At 40.1% G+C, this 23803-nt stretch overlaps 1 protein-coding gene across 1 annotated transcript in view; it reads right to left on the minus strand.

Moving 5' to 3' along the window:
* Positions 1-4542, minus strand: part of cntn3b (contactin 3b) — a 79379-nt gene extending 74837 nt beyond the window's left edge. Inside the window, exon 1 of the mRNA XM_033626995.2 lies at positions 4136-4542. The gene's annotated coding sequence lies outside the window, so the exon portion shown is untranslated. The remainder of the gene's footprint in view (positions 1-4135) is intronic.
* Between the last annotated feature and the right edge of the window lie 19261 nt (positions 4543-23803).

The raw sequence follows: 23803 nt of genomic DNA on the forward strand, positions 1-23803 counted from the left end.
GCCAAGCTGCAGACCACTGTTCAACACAAGCTCAACAAACAACAAAACCATTTTTAGCAAGAAATTGCTGCATCTTCCAGCGGCTTGTTAGCAACCAAAACCAAGTTCAAGCCAAAACAAAATGATCTTGTCCTGACCGTAGATAGTGTTTTTTGTGTCTAAACCTAACCACGCATCAAACACAGCATAACTGCGTTGTCTCTTACATAATGAAATACAAATGTAACGTATCTAAGGTTTTCAGAAACGTACAATGCACGTACATTTATTCTGGCAAGTGGGTTGACCTTTCTTAGGATGAGATGGATCGAAGAGCCCTAAAACTGTAATCGTAGTATCAGTGGCACAGGAGGGGCTTTGCTCAAGCTCTGACCTACATCACAGTACGTGGAAACTGATACGCCTCTCAGGATTAAGAATTCAACCCAACCCCTCATCCTTACAACACAGCCCTGTTATGTGGATTAACCCAGGGCTATCTTTGGAATTCTTGAAACATACTAACCACTCACTTGTTTCACCAACTTGTAACTGTAGGATTGTGGCTGTAGTTCGACATGAAAAGCATGGCAACATAATCTAATGGAGGAGAATGAAGCAGTGTCATGGAGCTGAGCAGATACAGTAGAATTTACAGGGGCGGGGGGGGGGGATCATCCCATTTGCCTGATCACAACTTAATGGCCAGTGTTGGCTTAACTTGACGGTCCTGGTGCCAATAATTGTTCCTCATCTGGTGTAATTGCAGGCACAGTGAGATTCAGAGTGGATTTCCTGGTGTCTCTCAAAATTTAGGGGGCGTTTTGCCACTCCAAAAACCCATCACATTGGATTACACGGTTTGAGATTCTACTGGAGCAAAAAAAAGTGTGCTGCATTTTTCAGTTTGAGTGCAGTATTAACTGCCATCCGCTTTTCTGGAGGATCCGACCTCATCATCCCAACCCATCAGTCCAAAGAGCCTCAAGATCCTGAGAGGAAAATCTCCTCGAAAAGACTTTCTTTGCAAGTTGGGTGTTAGACAGTTCATGGCACAGTGTCTCTGCTGATATGATGGATGTTTGTCCCCAAGCATAGTTTCATTCTGCAGTCTGTAAAACCTGCAGTGACATTTTCACTTTTTGAGCATTTTCTTCTTAGTTGATTTGTGTCTGAATTAATGGTTCACTAAAAGGCGCTGGTTTTTCCAGCCATTGTGTAAGAAGTGTGTGTCACCCTGCCTTGAAGAATTCCATTTTCAGCGGACAGCTTTTCAGTGGCTCTCAGCAGAGTGTTTAAGTATCTCACAATGCTCCAAAAGCCATTTCAGAGCCGCTAAAATTAAAGAAAGAATTGTATCACTTTTGACCTTCAAAAAGCTGCACCAGTGTCAAACCTTCAGGAGCTGCATATGAGCTGAAGCTTTAGCAGATTCAAAAGAACAAGACAAAAAATAAACTCTGGATACAGAGAAAACTACCCCTCCTCGTCTTCGTAGCCATGAAGGTGAAATAGCATTTTCTTTCTCAACTGAAATGATGAGCAAAAGATTGCTCCGCCAAATGTAATGAGGCATCACACTTTCACCTCCACAGAAGCTAAACCTAATGGAAGTCATTGGCTAAACGCATTCCAGGGTAAATGAGATGACTTCTTGGTTACTGGGGCTGTTGTTTGACACATAATTGATAGGAAAGGTGGTTAAAGGCATTCACCCCCCCCCCCCCGAGGGCAGAATAATTGCAAAAGAATCCAATAAGGGAGGGAGGCAAGGAGAGTTTCTATCATAGGGGCGTGCACGCTCAAGGTCTGTATTCAAATCACAATCTGTACACAGAGCTGGGAGATCAAGATACACCAGAACATGCAAAAAAAAAAAAAAAAACAAAAAAAAACCTTCACCCTGTCAAAACTTAACACCAGGGGCACAATAGGTATGAATTTACTACAGTGTATGATGCATTCATTTCCACTAAGTTATTGTCTTTATGAGTATCTGCTGCCATCTCCATTAAATCACTCAGCAAGAGAACCTGGGAGACAAGGATCCGCCACCAGGGACCGAGTCAATCTGAATACACAGCTGCTCTGTGCTTTCGCCAATGAATGGAGAATTCACAATCAACTGTGCACTGATGCCTCCTAATTTCCTCTGACTAAGTGAAGACCTGCACATTTCACACGAGCCAGGAAGGATAGGAGAAAAAGTGATTAACAAATAAAGGCAGAGCGTAATGTTTGTATTTCATGGCTTAGTAGGAACACTAGTGAAAATTAAAAGAGGAAGCAAAGTGGGGGTAATTGTTCGATATTGATTGCGTCATAACTCTGCATTATCTTAGAGTGATGCTTCCCATGGCAGATTATGGATTAAGGTTTAAAATAGAAAAGGCAGTCCATGTAATTGCCCCTCAACAAACCTGATCTGAACAGCTGTTACATTAACATTCACGAAAGTATTGCTTGGATGCTTATTCTCTCTCGAGATCTTCCATTTCATTCAAAGCACAGCCTTGTAGGCTAAAAAAGTAGCCACTTCACACATGTGCCTGACGCATGTGTGAAGAAGACAGCATGATTAGAACGGTGGTCACATTTGAATGCTGGAGGACGGCATATAGCAATGAATAGACGAGGGAGAATAAATACTGTATGTCAGCTTGTGTCAGTCAAGTGAGAAGCAGGGACACTATTATTGCGCTCCACACTCCATATCAGACTTTTCACACAAAATATAAAAACTCTTATTTCACATTCACCTCTAACCTCTCTTGACTTTTCTTTTTGTATTTACATAATAAATATCTGTTTACCCCAGTAGAACTTTACATCTGGGCAGGACGCTGTGCAGCCGTTATACAGCTGTGCATCTTCATGCGAAAAATCACTGAATCCCTGGAAGACAGCAGGACGCCCCCAGTGACTCCCTCCTATGTTAAACACGGCTGCATCCCTCAGCTGCTGCCTAACGCAGGGGCAGGAGAGTAAGTGCACTTAAAAGAGAAGGAAGCAGCGATCCATTTCTCAGCCCCATCATCAGCCAGGCACATCCCCCAGATCCTCATCCTAGATACAGCCACAAACACATGACTAGGAGGTCAAGGATGAGGAGCAGGAGCTGCTCGGCCAGGCTCTTTAAATATATTTTTTTATGCCGTTCAATCCATTTCACAGCCTTTCTGGAAAAAAAAGCAGCTTGGCTGTACATTGTAATTGCCACTCTTGCTCAATCAAAAGGGGTTTTCAAAGCAAATGGTGCTACAAACTCATCTCTGCACTGCCACGCTGCGTTATAGAATCATTCACTGCATGGCTTCAAAGACATGTTTCACCTCTCATTTGGCTACTGCTCAAAATATGTGTGAAGGATCTATAAATAAACATGAATAGAAGGGAGAATGATTACAATCCCTGCTGAATAGTAGAATACTTTGAAGATGGCTGAGCATTTTTCTCACTGTTGGGTCTGTCCTTTTGCAGGCTGGGTGGGAAGAAAAAGAATACTTGTGTGCAGACCACTGGTGGCCAAATATTTGCTTTAACAGAAAAAAAAAAGATATTGAAGCTGTTGCAATATTTTTTCTAACAACACTCTCTTGTGAGATTTTTTTTTAAACGCTATACAAATATCAGAATATTATGATGTCACGTGAGATATAAAACCACAATTTAAAAAGAAACCCAGGAGCTCTTTTCCTCTGCAGAGACTGAAATAATTGCCTTAACCAAGTTAGAGAGAGCTTTTCTCCAGGCGGACAGTCCTGATGCTGTTTCTCTGTGTGACTGAGCAGAGCAGCACCATATGGACTTTGTCCTAGATGAGGGAAATGAGCCCCAACAGTAGAAATCCCAGTAGGACCATGCAAACCATTTGAGACTCATCTAGAAACGCAATCATCAGCATCATGCATGTGTGACCACGATCGGTGTGCACGCTGCCTCACTGCCCTTTCCTCCGATGGTAGAACATTAGATGAAGAGATCTCGCCACAGGGCTTTTGGGGTTATTTCATTTCGCTCTGATGCAAATTAACTTGAATGTTCTACTATCTTTCTAACTTATCAGCACACGGCTTTTGATGTATTAAAATGAAAATGAAAAGGCATGGAAATAACGTGCAAACATGCCAGTGATGATTTCTGACCAGATACTTACTTCTTCTAGGACGCAATTTTTTTCCTCTTCATTAAACTGCTTTGATTGTAATTCCAGTGTCCGTTAGATGTGTTGTTTGCGGCTGTAGTGAGCGGATAACATGTCTCACAGCAACTCTTGTCCTCTCACAAGCCAAAGAAGAGGGTTGCTCTCTGCTCTGCTCCAGCAGCGCTCTGCACTTAATTCTGCTCCGTCTATAAGTGCGTCTCTCTCTCGGTCCTTAAAGATGGGACTTAACAGCAGCCTCTGCCTCGGTTAAATTCCACAATCAGTGAGTTTTTTTTGCCGGCTGAGGCTGCACCGGGATGCTCCCCGACCTCCTCGTATTACACTCCACAAGATGTTGCCAAGAAGCAGAGAGGACAGCGGTGCCTCTGAGCGGAGACTCACATTGTGCGCATCCCCGGGCTCTGCTCTCTTTGTACGCAGGAAGAAGCGCCCACTGGTGACGCGTGAAAACACCCATCGCAGCACAGTAATGCGCCACCAGCCTATGGGCACCTGCCATTCCTCTGCTGAAGTGAGTGCACATTTGATCCCGGGATATAAAATCGTCGCGAAGAGAATAAATCAAGAGGAAATGTACAGGAAGGTATATTTGGAATCATTAGGTTAAAATGGAAGAAACGCGTGTGGAGAACATTCTGAAAATAACCAAAACAGATCCTTTGTCACTATAACCAAACTGCCTAATGTCTCATGTTAGTAAACGTTATATAGTCTTTTGTGGTAAATTAATGCAGAGATTGTAGTGAATTGCAGCTCCTGCTGATTAATTAAAGAAGGGGCAGAGGATGGAGGAAAAAAAAGTGATGTGCCTTGGTGAAATTGACCAACAAAAGGTTTTCATACATCACATAAAAACACCAGGAGTCATCGCTATTAGATGTGGAAGCAGCCCACATATTGTGCTCTTCAGCCCGAGCCTTTGTAGAGTGTGAGAGGGTTTCATACTGAAGCACTGCCGCACTTTAAAGTACAGAAGCTACAACGATGTGCGGTAGAGGACCACACAGACACAGGGGACTTTGGCCTACACATAGGGTGTCATTTTGAACTGATGTCATGTTGCAGCTATAGTAAAACATATAGTTTTTCACAGATCTTTGTAGACTCATGAGTGGAGTGCCTTGATTGCATTAAGTTATATGCTTAGAATGGAAAAACAAAACATGAGATAAAAATATGGGATTCTTGTTACTACAACATCTGGGCTACTACAATCTTGTGCCCTCAAAACTGTAATGAGGTCCTCTTTGTTTAAAGCTGCGCTTATCAATATTGTCATATCAACAGTGGATCACATTAGTATGTGTAATGTGAAAGTCGCTTGTGAGGAGCCTAAAGAGAATTGTTACCTGTGCGTAGGTCCTGTTTAACTGATCTGTGGTCTTAAGTGCATAGCACAAGTGCAGTTAGGGCGTGTCCAACACTTTTGTTAGTTAAACAGAGCATCATCTGGCTGCAAGGTAAGGCGCAAGGGGGCAAAGGGGTTGTAATTAGTCACTTAATCACTAGTGTGCTTTGGGCACAACGTGAATTTATCAATCAGTGTCATCTCCCAGGTGCATCAAGTGCTATTTACATGACGGATTCAGCAAACTGGTGAAGTGTGTGGGTTTTTGAAAGTAATGCAGTAAGAGTGATAATGTCACTGCAGCAAATATCATCGGACATTTAAGCATCAAACCTAAACTGTGGTTATAAACTCAACAGAGGAAACAGAACTAAACTTTTAGCTTCTGAAATAATCAGTGTTGGGTAAGGATTACTTTAAAAGTAATCAAAGTACGTTACTGCGTTACTTTTTTAAAAAGTAACCAGTTACTTTACTCCCTGAGTAAAGTAATTCAATTACTTTAAAAGTACTTCCAACATTACTCCCTGAGAAAAGTAACTCAAGCACTTTTAAAGTACTTTTTAGTATTCTACATTTCCTATTGGGCAATGGACCACAGGGCGCTAAGCCTACATTTTTTTGTCTCCAAAATTAAAGTTATGGACCACTTGCCCTTCACTGAGATCCAATTCTGCCATCACAGCCGTTACTTTGACCAGTAGAAACACAGAATGATCTGCTGCCGTAGACAACTGTATGACAACAACACCCCAGCGTTTTTAATATTTCCTCTACGGATGTTACCACACAGAGTAAAAGGGGGAAATGATGGTGTGAAACAGCAGAGGCACTTTGTCAACCCGCTGAGTTAACGTTACTGTCATTAGCATCAAGCTAGCAAACAATGGTACATCCTCACGGTCGGACATAAAGTAATAACATTAACAAATAGCAGCGGGGCTTTTACTCACCACAACTGCAGAGGCTCCCAGCTTCATTTGAAACAAACTACATTATAGACGGTCCGTTATTTATTAATCCCTCTGTGTGTTTATATATTTACTTTTAATTGGCTCCGTTGTCTTTGTAAAGTTAACATATCGCACCGTCATTTCAAACTCAACACTTGTTTCAAATTAAAAGCCCCTTATAACTTCGGCTAGAGAATCCCTCCATTTTCTAAATAGGCTTTTATTCTGAAACATTTGTCAGAACTTCCTGTGGAAGATACAGTAACTTGACAGTTTACTTATGACGCTTCAAATGTAGCTCCTGCCATCTGCTGACGCTTTTAGGTGACTACAACAACATGTCGGCTGGCACATGAACAGACACAGTGACTCAAATAATAGTGAAAGTAATAAAAATAGGACAAGAATAACCTGATGACATCACACACGCAGTGAAAGACGACCGGGGATAATTGGTGAGTACCAGCGTGTAGTGTGTACCAGGCATAATGCAAGTCCTGAGTCTGAAATATGTCTGTCAGCAAGTCCTACTCCACCTATTTAGACTACACCATAGACAACGGCAGCATTTCTCCGACCACGTAGCGAGCCACAAGCTCCGTGGCTTCTTTCAGACTGACAGGTTTAACATAATCTCCGTTATTAGAACCAAATGACAGCCGTTGCTGTTTCGGAGCTGAAGGACCAGCGTTCTAAAAGTAATGGAACTAACTGATGTCTTGTTTGAAAATGTACTTAAGTATTTGATTACTCAAACAGCAAACTAATGCATTAGGTTACTCGTTACTGCAAAAAGTAATCAAAGTACTATACCCAACTCTGGAAATAATAATGTTACACTGCTCCTTGTGCATAAACGCACACAGTGGCTCTCTCTTTGTAGGGAGCAGCAGCAGACATCAGCTCTGCTCTGCTCTCTGCTACGTTCACATTTTTGAGAATGTCATTAGAATTTTCCTGTATTTTTGGCTATTTAAAAAGCAGGTGAATACTCCGCCATTCTGACTTTAGACCTGGTTTTTGTCGGTCAATGGCGTGATAGCTTCCTAAGTCCTTAAAAATAGCAATGCGCCAACAAGGTGCCTGACAACACTTCACTTTAAGACTTCACACCCATAGGTGCACAGATGGGTAGAAGTACATTTGCATCATCGCCTAACAGCAAAAGGGTTCCTGTTTCGAACCCCGGGGTAGGGGAGCAAGAGTTTGCATGTTCTCCACATGTTAGTGTGAGTTTTCTCCAGGCACTCTGGCTTCCTCACACAGTCTAAAGACATGCAGGCTAGGTTAATTGGTGATTCTAAACTGGGGTGTGTGAATATGAGCATGAATGGTTGTCTGTCTGTGTGTGTCAACCCTAGTCTGGCCACCTGTCCAGGGTGTACCCCGCCTGTCGCCCGATGTCAGCCGCAACCACTAACAGGATAAGCGGTTACGGAAAATGAATGAATGAATGAATGAATGAATGTACAACGTGGGTGCTGGTCTAGAAAATGACAACTGTGTCGATCTTAAACTCAAAATGACAGTTGCGTTGTGCTATGCAACGCTTTGCGCCAGGTGTGAGATAGAGCCCTGCAGTTTTCATCAGCTCCCATACATGTTTAAGCCTTTTTAGACTCTTTGTTTAGGTTTTTCTGTGCCCTTTGGCTCACTCTGCAACAGGGACGGAATAATGTGGAGAATTAAAAGTCTGTTTTTTATCTGCAATTTTTTGTTGTTAGTATTATCAGTAAACTTTTACTATTGGATGAACAAATTGTTTGACTGACTGATTTCTTGTATCTAAAACAATGTCAGAGGCAACAACCCTGATTCCTCTGCAGTCCCATTTGTTCTCACCAGTCTGATTAGTGTTGTTTCCAGCAGCAGAAACAATACTCTCAAGAAAACACATCCATGTTGTGTTTACAGCTTGTTGTACTGCTCCAAGTGGCCAGAAATATTATTGTGCTTTAGGTATACCTAGAAATGCATCTCATGGTGAACATACTTGCCAATAATCTCCATGAACAGTAAGGCCTGAAGAATCATGACTGGCAGTAGGCTCCTTATTTCATCCACCATAAGATGTCATGTGTATCCTTGATATATGACTGAGAGGAAGTGAACCAGACTTTTCAGCAGAAGTATAGATACTGAAAGACACCAGATACTGATAAACAATATCATTTATCATTATACTGAATAATTAATTGAGCCCATTCTTTTCAGGGTCAGTTGACAAAATTGACCAAGATTTCTCTACTAATGGAGATATCTTGCATCCTGTCACAGGAGAGAAGCACACGCAAATGAAATGCCTTTGATTTCTAATACGTGAAGAAAATTCAGTGGTAATGCAACATCACAGCCTTTATTCAAACTGATCCAGTCCAGTCTAGATCCAAGCAGCCCAAACAAAAGTGGAATCAAATGTGTGAAGATCATTGTCATTAAATTTCAATATACAGAGACACCACTTTTGGCACTTTTAGCCATTTTATCCACAACAATCTGCTGGATGGCACTACAGTTTGTAATTCTTATGCTGTCAGCCACTGTGAAAGAGTCTGTGTCACTTTTTTTTTTTTTTTTTTTTTTTTTAGTAAAAGTGGATATCTCTTTTTCGAAACTCTTCATAAGCTGTGCCAGCGATTCTCTTTCAAGTTAAGGGAAGCCTTGAAAGACGCACTGTCTTCAAAAAAAGAAAAAGTAGTCAAAGAAGAGGGAGAGCGGCAGACATTCAGCCTCATGTTTCACCAACTGTCACTCATCACACTAAATAAATCTCCCTATCACCGCATAGATAATTGCTGTTAGTTTTATCTGGTGCAATCCATTTGATTGACTTAAATAATAAAATGATGGAGATATGAATATTTAATGTTTCTGGGCACAGGAGAACTCCAGGGGGTTTTCAGAGAGACTGATGGAAAATACAAAGGAGGTGAAAAGCCATTAATTAAGGTCATTTGGTATCTTATTGGCGGAGGAGAGGTGTGTAGGAGTGGGGGTTTGTGTTTGGCAAAATGACAGTTCAAGGTCAGCAGAGATATGAGGCTGCCACATACACTGCCACTGCAGATAATCCACCTTCACCCACGGGTAACGAAGGTGGTGGAATGAGTAATGAGACTATTCTGCACGTACAAGCGCCTGTTTCACAGAGCTGAAGTCCTGCCGAAGTGTCCTGGAGAAAGACACTGTAGGTCGACCAGGTCTAGAGCTTCTTTATAGCTGAATCTGATCTCTGACATCCCTGCGGAGGAAGACAAAAGAAAATTAATGCTCGCTTACAGTTAAATATGGTGGTGACACAATAATCAGTTACATCTTAAGTTTCTGTACTATCTTTAAAACTTAATAGATGTAAAAAGGAATATTTAGTTGGTGTCTTTGTACATCCCACAGAGAGAGCAAGTGTTTTCCCTCCAAACCTATTTCGAGGGTCAGAGTTCACCTCTTGATGAAGGCAGAGAAGAATGTGGCTTGTTATTAATCCTTTGAACTGCAGACTGTTTCTGCCTGGTTTTCACTCCCTTCATTTACAGGCTCATGCAAGAGTCATTACTGTAGGCCTATGTGTTGTAGCATATCATGTATTGCTATTTTCAGAATAATTGAGGCCACAATCTGGTATGCCAGCCGCACTATACATGTTCTAGAATAGTTTTTATTCAATTTACCATAAAACTTCAATTAAAAGCCTACTACCATTAAAACGCCCAGTCCCCCTTACTAGCCTGATGTAGCTACACATTTTGGCAACTAAAGGCCTGTCTCAGTTGGACACCTGGTCTGGTTGCTAAGCAGTTCTTTTTAATAGAAGTTCTTTGGATGTATAAAACCAGATTGTTGGCTACCCAGTTTAGCTAACGTTAGTTTATAAAGGTTAACACTGTTATTAATATGGAGGTGCTACATATCATTAGCATGGTTCATTTCATTTTACTGAAACCAGAGCACCAGAGAAGACCGTAATTCATTCAGATTTACCTGCATGATGAAAAAACAAGTGATGACTCCCTTCCTCTGAAGCTGTCATAAAGTGTGTCCATCCTCCATTACCAGGTAAGTTATTTATATTTCTTTAGTCTATGAGGGTCCACTGCTCAAAAGAATTTTGCTATTTTTTTTTTCCATAAAAATTAATCCTAGCTATGAATATTGTCTCAGCAGGATAATGTGGTGTGTTGATATGCCGGATGCCACAAAACAAGTGTCATAAGATAACACATGACTGATATGTTACTCGAAGCCTAATTTTTACACAAATAATATTCAAACTGGTTTATATAAACAATTTGATTGTATTTTCCAACTCTGCTGAGCAACAGTTTTGTGTAAAAGGAATTAAAATCCTGTCGCCTGTCCCAAATATAAGCCTGCTGAGTTCAGTAATTTAAGCAAATGGTAACACAGTCTGTTAATTGAAGCTTTACGGTATTTCCACAAAAACAATTACACATTGTGAAACTATTATTATTTTTGCCTGCATGTGCACAGGAATTTCAACACAGCAGACATTTGTCAATACAGGAGAATGTATGTTGTCTAACTTCATACTGTTAAAAATGTTTGAACTTGGAAAACAAAACAAAAAAAGTCGGTGAAGATTCTCTCATCCAGGTCATGGTAATCCTAAGTGCTAATAGCGTAGGCAACTGGACAGTCTTGGGATCCCTCCCCAGACGACTTCGCACCCATTCACCCCTGGTCTCACCTGACCCTAACGACTCACATGGTGACCAGGTGGGTCAACGACTCACACTGTGACCTTAACAACTCTGAAACTAAGCTCACATGGCCCCTACGACTCTGCAAGGGTTCCCACCCACTCAGGGTTCATAGCCTTCAACTTCGTACCAGACATTTAGAACTGAAGAAGCTTCTTGTATGAGAGGCAAAATGTCTTCAACAAATGCAAGCAAGTCCAGTTGCCTACGCTATTAGCACTTATGAAAACAAAAAAAGCCAATTTCCATAATATTTTTTAACTTCTTTTGTTTTTCTGTTTATTTTAATTCAGGACAAATGTTTGTGTTTTGCCCATTATGCTTTAGGAGATGTAAACAGGAAGTGTAACATTGAATTTCTTTAGTTTAATACCAAACAGAATACAATTCAATAACTTTTGAAGATAATTACATCCAAACTAATGGAAAACCAGAAGGGTATTTTAAAGGAGCTATATGTAAGAAATCTAAAGCAAATAGTCGTAAAACCATCCTAATATGTCACAGAGACTAAAGAATAATGTTCATATAACATACTGATCTCACCGACAACAATAGCACGGCCAGAATATTTGCATTTAAAAATAATTTTTACGGTCCGCAAATCATGTTTATGTTTTGAATTTGTGTTTTGGCCTGTTGCGCCACCCACCGCTGTCTATCAGTCACACAGTCACAGTTATGACTGAGCTACAGCAGCACCGCAAGCAGCATTAGCAGTGTCCCAGTACATAGCATTAGCAGTCTCCTCAGCTGTATCCCGGCAGCAGCGTTAGCAGCAGAGAAGCCGGACTTGCTCAAACAGTCCGCTGGAAAGCCGCAGATCAAGGACGCGGCAACGCAGCCCTGCCACGGCAGCCGCCTGTGGGCAAACAAATCAGTCTCCAGCGTGCCACTGTCCAGCAACCTCGAATCTGTAGGGGAGGGGGGGCGGACACGACTCGCGGCAGTATTTTGAATTTGAGTGCAGTAACCGTTTTGGCCACATTCTTACATACAGCGCCTTTAAATCTTTATGTTTCAACAACATTTAGCCACAAAAAACACTTTGTTATGGTTTGGAAAAGATCATGTTTCAGCTTCAAATATCCAGTTTTGTTGGCGCATTCCCCACTTCAAATGCGGCAATGTTTCAAAAAAAAAAAAAAAAAAAGTTTTTAATGGATCTATCCCCCATGGAAATGTAGCAATGTCACTGTAAAAAACAACCTCCTTTGGTGGCACTATCCCGGCCAAAAATGTACCAATGTCTTTGTAAATAACATCTACTGTTTGTTGGCTGGAAACGTAGCAATGTCTCAGTAAAAAAGGATGTTTCTGCAAACCATGAATTTGTACATTATTATAGGCCTGCTTCCACTGAAGAAGTTCCTGGTACTATCTGGGGGGCAGGAACTACTACAGGAACGTCCTCTCACTCGGCCCTCTCAACCGCCGTGTCTCCACTGAGAGCGGAGTATGAGAAAGGTTCCTGTAAAGTTACGGGCTCTGGATATGACATAATCGTTGTGCGACCATTTACCGGGCGACGTAGGGACGCCGTTAGCTGTTAGCCCTTAGCGGTGTCTGTAACAACTCACTAAATGGCCTGTGAAAAAAAATATTTTTTCCAGCGGATGTCTTAGTTACAACATGATTGAGCTAACTGGAGTAGTTTCATGTCGTATCCGACAACGGGAGGCTTTTAACAGATGACGTCCTGATGTTAGCTTTGCTGCTAGTGTTAGCTGTCCCTGTCAGCGGCAGCCACTGATGCTTTCTAGACATTGTGATTTCCCAGAACTGAATAAATACCACACATATCAACACAAAACTGCTTTGCTAGGTCAATCATGTTGTAACTAAGATATCAGCTGGAAAGAATATTTTTTTCACGGGCCATTTAGTGAATTTTTTTTTTTTTTAGATGGCGGCGGAAGCTATATGAACGAGCTAACCCTCATCTGCTGAGTTTTAAAAATGCCGGCTATTTTGTTGCTTTCTGTTGACATCACATCCCTCCTTGAGTATATCCAATCAGCACCAAGTAAATCCCAAGCCCCAGCCAGGAGTCTTTCGGGCCCGTTCTGAGTACCTACTCCGAGGCTGGGACTTGTTTAGCCCCCGTAAATGTTCCAGAACTCTGTCCTTCGGGGGTGGTTCCTGCAGTGGAGACGCACCAACGGCCCCGGCCCCGTAAAATTACCCCGAAGTTCCTGCGGTGGAAACGGGCCTTATGTAGCAGACATTTTGAGACTTTATGGTTCAGCAGTACTGCAGTGAATGTGTGGTTTGGTTTAGTTTAGGCACAAAAACAATACTAGTTATGGTTAGGAAAAGATCATGTTTTGGCTGGTTATCTGGTTTTGGTGGCTATAAAGCTGCTGTAAATGCAGGGAAATCTCTGTAAAAAAATAGCCGCTTTTTGTGTCACTATCCCCAGTGGAAAACAGTGATGGGTCCCTAAAAAAACCTCACATTTGGTGTCCAAATACTCCTGAAAGACACAGCAATGAATCACCAAAAATGAATTGGTTTTGTTGTTCATTGGTCTCAAACAGTGGTCTGCAGCTTGATATACATGAAATGTATAAATGTTAAGTATCTGTGGTTTGCAAAACCTGCCTACTGAGCTGTTTTACTTCTAAACAGCACACAACAAAAATTTCTTATGATATCATTCATAAAATCAACGCAACCCGGACCAGATAAGTGACAGAAAATGTATACATAGATTAACAAACACAAAAGATAATAAAGTTTATTTAAGTGCAAAACAAACATCTGCTTGTTATAATATGATGAGCTTCCAATCTAATGTAGCTAACAATGGTGACAGCATTTGCTACAGGTCCGATTGTGCTGACCTAAACTTCACTAAAAAGGATTAAACAGCTTCCTGCAGCAGTCTACTTTTAGTTATAGGTGTGTAGCCCAAAATCAGATACAAAAATATTTTATATCTGACATTACAATGTATCCTCATACAACAGACTGTATGATATCCCATGAAAATGCACACACAATTCATATAAAATCCTACAAATTAGTGCACCTTGAATTATATTAACACTCACTTGACGTAAAGTTACTCAAGTGAAGTGTATATTTGTGTTTGTGTGAGTGATGGCATGTCCTCATTAACCAAGCTGCCCCAGTGTGCTCTCATCAACCTCTTGGGCACTGCTGGCAGTGACCGAAAATATGTCACACAAGTAGGGGCTTGACAGCTGGCAAATACTGTGCGTGGGGAAATACCCAAGCCCCATTTTTAACCTTGATGATGAATCACATTATATTATGTAGAAGTACATCAATGGAGGCACAACAATCAGTTACATTTGATACTTGATTTTGTAAATGCCTACGTTTGATGATCATAAGGCAAAACTGAAGGTACATGGAGCACCTTTTAAATGATTTCTAAAAAGATAACAGACATTAATCCTTGATAGACTTCGGAAAAAACAGGAATAACTGAAAACCACTGATTCCATGTGTATGCTGTTAGTTCTGGATCGACTAGATCATGATTCTGACAAGAAGGAGTGAATTTATTTGATACAAAATGCATCACTTGGGTCGCTTGTGCTATGCCTTGCCAGGACCTTCCCCACATGTTTCTAACTTCAGTACAAAATGTTGGGTTGATAAGAGCTGCTGCACCAAATTGAGGGTTCTGTAAGAAGCCATATGTTGGCATAAACATATGCAAATCAGATTTAAAGAGGCCACGAGGCTGGGAAGCTCTAAACTTGCTGCTCTTCAACACAACACTGACTCTTATGCAGTTCTGTAGCTGACTAGCTCCTCTGACCCCCCCTGAGCAGGGAGTGCACACAGAACAGAAACATTAGATGTCTTATTATTGTTATTCTCTCTCTTTTCATGCTTAGGATTGAACTTGTTTTTTTCTGAAAGGACACCGTATGAGGGGAGAAGTTACAAAAAGAAAACAAGTGGAAAGTGATCAGAAAGATGAAATTCACCTGAAGGTGTACAGTGCTTCCTAGCGAGATACACAGCTTTGACTGAGATTCTGGTGAGTTTTTTAAGCTGCAGGCTTGGCAGCATACAGTGCTGCTTTCATTGTTGTTACTGCCAGTTCTCTAAAGTTGGAGGTATAACAACATCCACTGGCGAGAATAACACTTTATGTTTTATTGGTGCACTTTGGGTCTGTGCTGCAAAGAAAAGCCAAGAGATGTGGGTAACACCTCACCGTGAACTTGTCAAAAGGTGGAACAAGTGGAAAAAGCAGGAAAAAAAGACAAACACAAAGAAAAAAAGAAACCAACAGTGTTACATAGTGTGTGATATCTCCAGTACAGTGCCAAGAATGCTAAGGAAGAAAGCAAAATGTATACAGTAAAATTGCTTCCAACTGTAGAGAAGTGCAATACTTAAGGTAAATGTAATCACACTATATAGGATAATTGCACATGGAACAATACAATGCAATACAGAGCAACTTGGCTTATGGCCTTTTCCTTGGCACAACATACAAACTAGCCATAGCTGATATTACTGTTGTCATGTATTTTTGATAGATCTTTTATAGTCAGAAAATGGCTGAAATATCGACATTTGATGCACCTTAATTTAAAATAAACCAATAAATAGGGTTGACTTACAGTGCCCATTCAGTAAAGGAGGTATGGAACAGCTTTAGTGTCAGTTGTAGTGTGATAATGTAAATGTAAAAATCAGGTATAGTATGAAAATGAGGCCTTTTGGGGTTTATCTCTGATTAAATGATATAACCCAATCACCAGAAAAAAATGTTGGTACTGTATGTTTCTTCAAATCATGGATATGTTACATTTGCACGTTATTATGTAGTGGGTACTGTGAACGTTGTTTGGTCATGGTTTGATTACCACTTGGTTATGGTGAGTAGATGATCATGTTTTAGCTTGAAATACCAGGTTTGGGGGGCACACACATATCTGGAAACACAGCGATGTCTCAGTAAAAAACAACCACTTGTCATGCCTAAAAAGTTGCTGTAAACACAGTAAATACTCACTAAATCACAATCATACCGTTTGCTGGTCTCGAGTGGTCTGAAGCTTGATAGGCGTCCTACTCAGGAGTAACACCATTCACCATCTCCTCCACCTCCACATGACAAAGTGAGCTAAAATACTACGTCATTTTAGAAATGTTGGTATTAAACTTATAAAGTGTGCAAATATAATGTATCCATGGTTTACAGAAGCATACAATGCCAACGTTTTCTTCTGGCGATTGGGCTGCAGGATTACATGTTCAAAGTTTGTGTTTGACACAGCAAACACTCATCAACACTTTAACACTTAAAAATCAGAAAAAAAAAAAAGAAAAAAAAAAAAACTTGGTTCAAAATGTATTAAACAGTAAGTAGGTCTGAATGTTGCACTGAGAGGAAGCCTGGCCAAAGTTCCAAGAAAGTTGACAGAAGGCAGATTTAGAGATGCTGTGAAAGACATTAAAAAATATTTTATTTTATTAACACAGTGCAACCATGATACATGTGTAACTCTTAAGAAAATAACAAGCAACTAAAGTTCAAACTGGGCTCAACTGAGGAAACCTCAACTCATCAAAGTCAAGGACTGCAAAATTACCCCCCTTAATAGGTCCTTCAATCTGCTGCACAATCAGTTAAGGCAAAGCCACATTCCTCTCAGGACTGTGTCCTTCCCTCACACCTATCACAAGCAACTAACAGATGTTACTTGTATCAGCAAACAGTATCCAAACACAAGTCTCTAACCCTCTTTGCCATTTTGCAAAGAATACTCTATTATCATTATAAAATCATGAATTAATGGGTTATATGGCATGGCCTCACATACTTGGTCACACACATCATCTGTTAATGTGCTCGAACACGCTAATGTTAATATGTTAGCATGCTATGGTTAGCATTGCTAACAGTGGTGGGTCTAGGTCCAAAAATGGGTTGGGAGTCAATTTTGAATGGACCGCAAACGACTGAAATGATGATAGTTTTTCAGTACAGTGAATTTCCAGCACAGAGCTTTTATTTTGAAGTGTTGTTTCCTGCTGTACAGTGAGTGACTAACAGACAGCTACCTGACAGATACAGCAAACTAGCTCGACACCATGGCCAAATGCTAGTGTAACACTGAATGTATTAAACTGTGTGGACCTTGAACTAATGGCTAAGGAGAAATCTGGACCCCATGGCTGGACCAGTTATGGCCTAGAGAACACCTTAGCCTAAAAAAGTACTGCAGCTGATAAAGGCCAGCTCAAAGAAAACACGTCTAATTATCCAACGTCGATCTTAAAATGTTCTACAATGGCCAAAAACACGTTAACGTTGGCTACCAACCTTGTCCTTCCTCTGGCACAACCCAAACTTTTTGGCTGCACTACTGTCGATGTGTTTTCTGTCATGACTCAAGTTACTGACACTTATTAGAAACTGGTATTACTGAGGCATGAATCTGTGAATTGTTTTTATTACGCACTGACTTTGTGAGAGTGTTGAGTGATTGACACATTGAGTGTGTGCATGCCTGGCCTGCTCTCTCTATGCGTGGACAGATATTGTTTAAACCAACACAAGCTTGGACATCATCTTGGCATCTTCACATGAACATTTGGCAATGTGCTGCCCACCTGCATGGAATCTATCTGTTATTACAGAGCACTTCTCCTTCTGATGTCTACCTCTCCACCATCATGCTGCCAAACTTGATTAGATGCAGACTTCTGGAACATCCATGTTAGGGAGGGTTCACTAATTTATTCCCAAACTTGTGTGTTTATGTGAAGACAGAGATAGAAATGCATAGCTCTATCGACTCAGGCTGCAACCAGACTTCATATTGAGAGTTGGCTCACAGTAAGCCTGAAGCCCACCGGAGTTTGTCCCGATCCTCGTCATTAACACCCCGCCACTGGCAATATACTACTAGCTAATGCTTTGTGTTTTATTATTAATCTGTGCTGTCTGTGTCATATGTTGGGATGCCTGCTCAATATGTACTCTAAGCTGCATGCAATATACTGTAAAGCAGCAAAGAGTGTCAGGATGTGTACTCAATATACTGAAATAGCTGTGAGTGATGTGGAGTCTCCTGAGTGCAAAACTGTCTGACAGCTGTTTCATCACATTTTGCAATTCCTCTCATTGGGTTCTTGTCTTTAGTGGAAAATCCAGACCATGTTTGGTTTTGCAGTAGCCTGAATGCACAAATTGTGTTTCTGCACTCTGTCTGTGGAAATATAACATAGTCACTAACAAATTCTGTCAGTGAGTCAATGTATGAATATGTGTTTTGTATTATTTCATGTTGAAGAAACAGCGCTTGAGATACTGGGACTCATGCAGCAACATTTTCTGACATTCCTCCAGATCAGGTCAACTCCAGATGCATCCAAATCTGCTCTTCCCCAAGTCTGCTGAATGATGAATCCCACGTGATACTAAATAACCTACAGCTGAACCTAAGTAATGCCCCTTAAACGCTATATAAGAGTAGGTGATGTGCTGTGTGCAAATACTTTGACAGCGGGGTAAGGAGGTTACGATGGGCCCCGTGCACACTATTATGACGGGCCCTATTGCACACTATCATGCATGTATTGTCAGTGACATCAACATACATGTTACCCAACAACTATCACTGCATATCAGACAAAAATATCAAAGAAAGTAAGAAATGAATTATTTAATTTAACAGTTTTATAGTATATTGATATATTTTTTATAGTTTTTATAGAAAAATCATATACTTTTGTTTTAGATAGCTTCTGACTATTTAAAGAAGACTAAGAAAAAAGAAAACCATGACGCAGGTGGGTTTGCCTCTTTTAGGACATACATACCTTTGATCACAGATATATTTCCCAGGTGGCCATCTAAATCACCTGCAAGGGCCCGCACCCCCATGGGACCCCCGACCCCAGGGGCGCAAGCACAACCACACCAACCACACCGCCCACACCCATGCCACCAAACGGAGAGACGTCACCAAACAAAGGCAGTAAGATGAACCTCTACCGAAATCAACAGACCATCAAATAGAGTTTCAGTTCTGGTGTTAGAAAATCAAAAGCCCAGCAATGGGAAAACATTTGCAATGCTGTAAATGTCGTGTTAGTGGCAGTGGTGGAAAATTCAGACCCTTTATAACTCTTCATACCCTTTAAAAGAAAAAAATCTGTTGCTGGCAAAAGTCTTCCACCGAAAATGTTACTTAAGCAAAAGTATGTAAGTACAATCAGGAAAATGTATTTTATTAAAAGTAAAATAACAAATTCAAATCAATGAAATGAATCAAAGTAATTGAAAATAATCAAAAGGAAAAGCAGCATGTCCTTGAATCTTAGAAGCTGGAAAATGTCTTTTTATAAAAAAAAAGACAATTATTAAAATAGTTGCAATTATTATTTTTATAATTATTTTCTGCCAGTCAATCAAATACCTAATCATTTCAGCTGCACCTGCGTATTTGTAATAGGGTTTGTGTGCAAAAATCTTAATTTGTAAAGTTACTAGTGACTGAAGCCATTAAATATTGTAGTGGAGTAAAAAGTACAATATTCCACTCTGAGGCGTAGTGTAGTAGAAGAAGAAAGTAGTATGTGATTAAAATACTTAAGTAAAGTAAAAATACCTCAAATTACTTAGTTACATTCCCCCACTGGTGAGCAGAGAGACGCACAGGAGCTGAAATTAAAAGAAAATTATTTTTAAAGAAGTGCTCTTGGCAATCTGAAAGAGCTCATCAGCCATTCATCAGTCTGATCAAACAGATTTTTTAGAATCTGTAATAACCAAAGCAACTAACAATAGTATGTCAGCTATTCAGAAGCTGAACACATCATTCAAGAGCTCTTATACCCTTAATTAGGCGCAGTGGAGCAACAGTATTTCTTTGTCCTACAAATTCATTATACCAATCGTTATGATTAATCAAAAATATATAATTCTCTAATTTAAATTCTAGGATATTGGTTCTTTTCTGTATGATCCTCCAATTTAAAACCTGTGTTTTCTTGCATTGGACAAACATTTTGTGGACTGTGAAAACAAGATGTTTTTCTCTTATCTTGGTAAGAGTGCTCTCGGCCACTCTAAAAATTTTCTCTTACCTAAGAAAAAAGCAAAAATAAGAAAACTTTAGTGAATCCCAGATATCAGTGGGTATAAACAAACTAAAAACAAATTGTGGATACAAACAAAAGCAAGAGATGGTTTGTACATTGCTTCCTGCATGAGGCCGACTGTGTCACTTTCTGTAAAGCCTTGTTGGACACTGTTAGTTCTCACTGAACTATTGCATATGTATTTGTTCTTCTGGTGTAGCTGAATATTTTTGTCTACAACAGAGAATTTGAGGCAACTCAGAATCACCTGAACAAATTAGGAAGCAGCACCTCTAAAATTCACTAATACACCTACTGTATGTTGTTTGTCTAATCTTAATTTGTTTTTTTTTTTGTTTTTTTTTTTCAAACATATGTTTATTGAACTTTTTTTTTAGCAAAGCACAGACAAAATAAAACAACACAATATAGACATCCGAGCGAGACAGAATAAGACAAACAACCCGTGACAAAACAAAACAGGATAAAATAAATAACTGAAAAGAAAAAAAAAGAAAAAGGTAGATAAAAGGCCAGATACACTTAACATTCTTCACATAAACTTCATTTATACACCAGGTATACACACAAAAGTTATACTTCAACGTCCTTTTCCCGGGCCAGTTCTATCAGTCCTGACTAAATCCTTTGAGATTTAGTGGTTCCCAGGTATTCCAAGAAGGGGTCCCAGATCCGGTAAAATAAAAATGGTTTGTCTTTTAAGGCTGTTACGAAAATCAGATGGTAGTTCATCATTTAGTCCCAGCAGACAAGTCCTTGCACCAAGGTGTAATGGGTGCTTGAAAATGACATTAAGCTGCTGAATTATTGCAAACCAACACTTTTGGATATGAGGACAGTTCCACAGACAATGAAAAAAAGAACCAACAGCAGATTCACGTTTGATACAATCATCTGACAAATTTGGGTTTATTCTGTGCCTGGCTTCTGGAGTAATATAAAGCCTGTATAGAATCTTAAATTGCCTCTCCCAGGCTGCATTAGATGCTAGGAAGTTGGAAGATTGGTTAAACAAGGTATTCCAAGTCTCTGGATCTATTGTAGTACCCAGATCAGATTCCCATCTGCCTTTAACTTTGTCAGAATTGTCCGTATTGAGGCTGCAAAATATCTTATAAAGTCGTTTCGTAAAGAATTTAAGCTGAATGTTGTCTTTTAACAGAGACTCAACTGGGGAAATTGCAAATCCGCCAGAGAACCCTTTTAATTTAGACAAAATAAAATTACGGACCTGTAAGAATTTAAGGAAATCATTATTTGTAACACCAAATTTGCTTTTTACTTGCTGAAATGTGAGAATTGAGCCTCCCTGAACCATGTCCCCAACTACTTTAATGCCTCTGTGGCTCCAATCAGCAAGGCCGGCCTGAAGACCAGGTGGAAAGTCTGGGTTCTCATGAAGAGGAGTTAATAAAGAAAAACAGTTACTGTAACCTTCCAGCTTCCTGACTTGTCGCCATACATTTAACATATTCTTTAAAATGACATTGGCTACGGTTACATGATAGCTTCTCATTCGGAATGAAATAAATCTGAATGAAATCATTCGGAATTAAAGTCTTTCCAGGTAGTTTAAATGGGAAATATTCATTCCGAATGAGGGTTTACACGGGAGATCAGTTTAATCGCCTTTATTCAGGTCTGCGCAAGGTTTGGGTCAGGGATGGTTTCTGATTGGATAGGGGGCGGGGTGGATGTTACGTGTTTACATTTACCGGAAGAAAACACTGTATAGTCCTCGCTCCGGATAACAAGATGCTTGACGATGCCGTTCTTAGTGCCTTTTTCGGTCTTGTTTTGCTTATATTCTTGAAGCAGCAGTACGACAACAACCTTGTTCTGCTAACGGAATAAACCACCCCCTTTAATCGGATTTAATTTTCAATCGGAATGACCGTTTACATGACCACTTTTAATCGGAATGGCCTTTCATTCAAATTAAAAGTGGAATTAAACTGTGCATGTAAACGTACTGACTGTCTTCAATCAGTAGTGAAACCTTATCAGGAGAAACATATAATATATTCTGCAAGGGAATCCTTCCTAAAGAGGCTGATTCACGGCTAAGCCAGGTGGAGTTGGCATCACCAATAAACCACTCCAGAAGGAATTTGAACTGTGCAGCGAACTGATAAAATGAAAGTGACGGTGCTGCTAAGCCACCACGGCTAACAGGTAGACAAAGAAAGCTATATCTCAGCCTAGGTCTTTTTTTTACACCAAATTAAAGATATTATAGAACTATTTAGCTGTGCAAGAATCTTCTTTGACACCATAATTGGGAGCATTTGAAAAAGATATAGGATCCGTGGAAGGATACTGATTTTTATCAGATGGATGCAACTCAGCAATGATAAAGGAAGGCCACACCACCTTTCAAGACCCTGTTTTATGGACTGCACAAGGGGAGCAAAGTTGAGTCTATAAAGATCTTTTAAATATGGAGAAATTTTTATGCCCAGATATGAGAAGCCTGCCGGGGACCAGCGAAACAGTTGTGAAATATTTAAATCTGATGTTCGTGACCTACAAAGTGCCATGGCTTCACTCTTGGAAAAATTAATTTTGTATCCAGAAAAAGAACCATAGATATCAATTAGCTTAATAAATTTAGGAATACATTGCCTTGGGGAGTCTAAATAAATCAAAACGTCGTCGGCATACAACGAAATTTTATGCTGACGGTCATTTAAGGAAATTCCTTTTATGCTGACATCTTGTCTTATGATTGCAGCTAAGGGTTCCATAGCCAGAGCAAATAACAATGGGCTCAGGGGGCAGCCCTGCCTAGTACCCTGTTCAATGCTAAAATTAGTAGATCTGAGCCCATTAGTAATTACAGCAGAGAGAGGTGTAGTGAAGTATACAGGATCTGGATCCATTTAATAAAGTCCTCCCCAAGTCCAAATTTATTAAGAGTGTAAAAAAGGTAGGGCCACTCCAGCCGATCAAAGGCCTTTTCTGCGTCGAGAGACACAACCAAGGCCTCAGGGCTGTACACTGAGGAGTGCTGAATAACACTGAGTAACCTTCTTACATTATGAGAAGAAAACCTCCCACGAATAAAACCAGTCTGGTCATTAGTAATAATAGCAGGGAGGACATCTTCTAAACGTGAGGCCAAGACTTTTGCTAGAAGCTTCATATCCAAATTTAAAACAGATATAGGCCTGTACGAAGAGCACTCTTCTGGCGGTTTACCCTTCTTTAATACTAAAGAAATATTAGCCTCCATTAGGGATGGAGGGAGGGCCTTAGCCTCAAATGAGGCTTGCAGCATTTCAAACAATGGGTTAACGAGGATGGTATTAAACTTTTTATAAAATTCTGCATTAAAACTGTCAGGGCCCGGTGCTTTGTTGTTAGGGAGTAGTTGAATAGAGTTCTTGATTTCACTTAAAGTTAATGGCTTACATAAATCTTCTCTCTGTTGTCTAGTGATTTTTGGTAAATTGACCTTTGCAAAAAAATGTTCCATTTCTTGCTTTGAGTGTAGATTAAATTGTGAAGTATATAATTGCTTATAGAATAT

The sequence above is a fragment of the Epinephelus lanceolatus genome, chromosome 1 (assembly GCF_041903045.1).
Source record: "Epinephelus lanceolatus isolate andai-2023 chromosome 1, ASM4190304v1, whole genome shotgun sequence".
Taxonomy (NCBI): Eukaryota; Metazoa; Chordata; class Actinopteri; order Perciformes; family Serranidae; genus Epinephelus; species Epinephelus lanceolatus.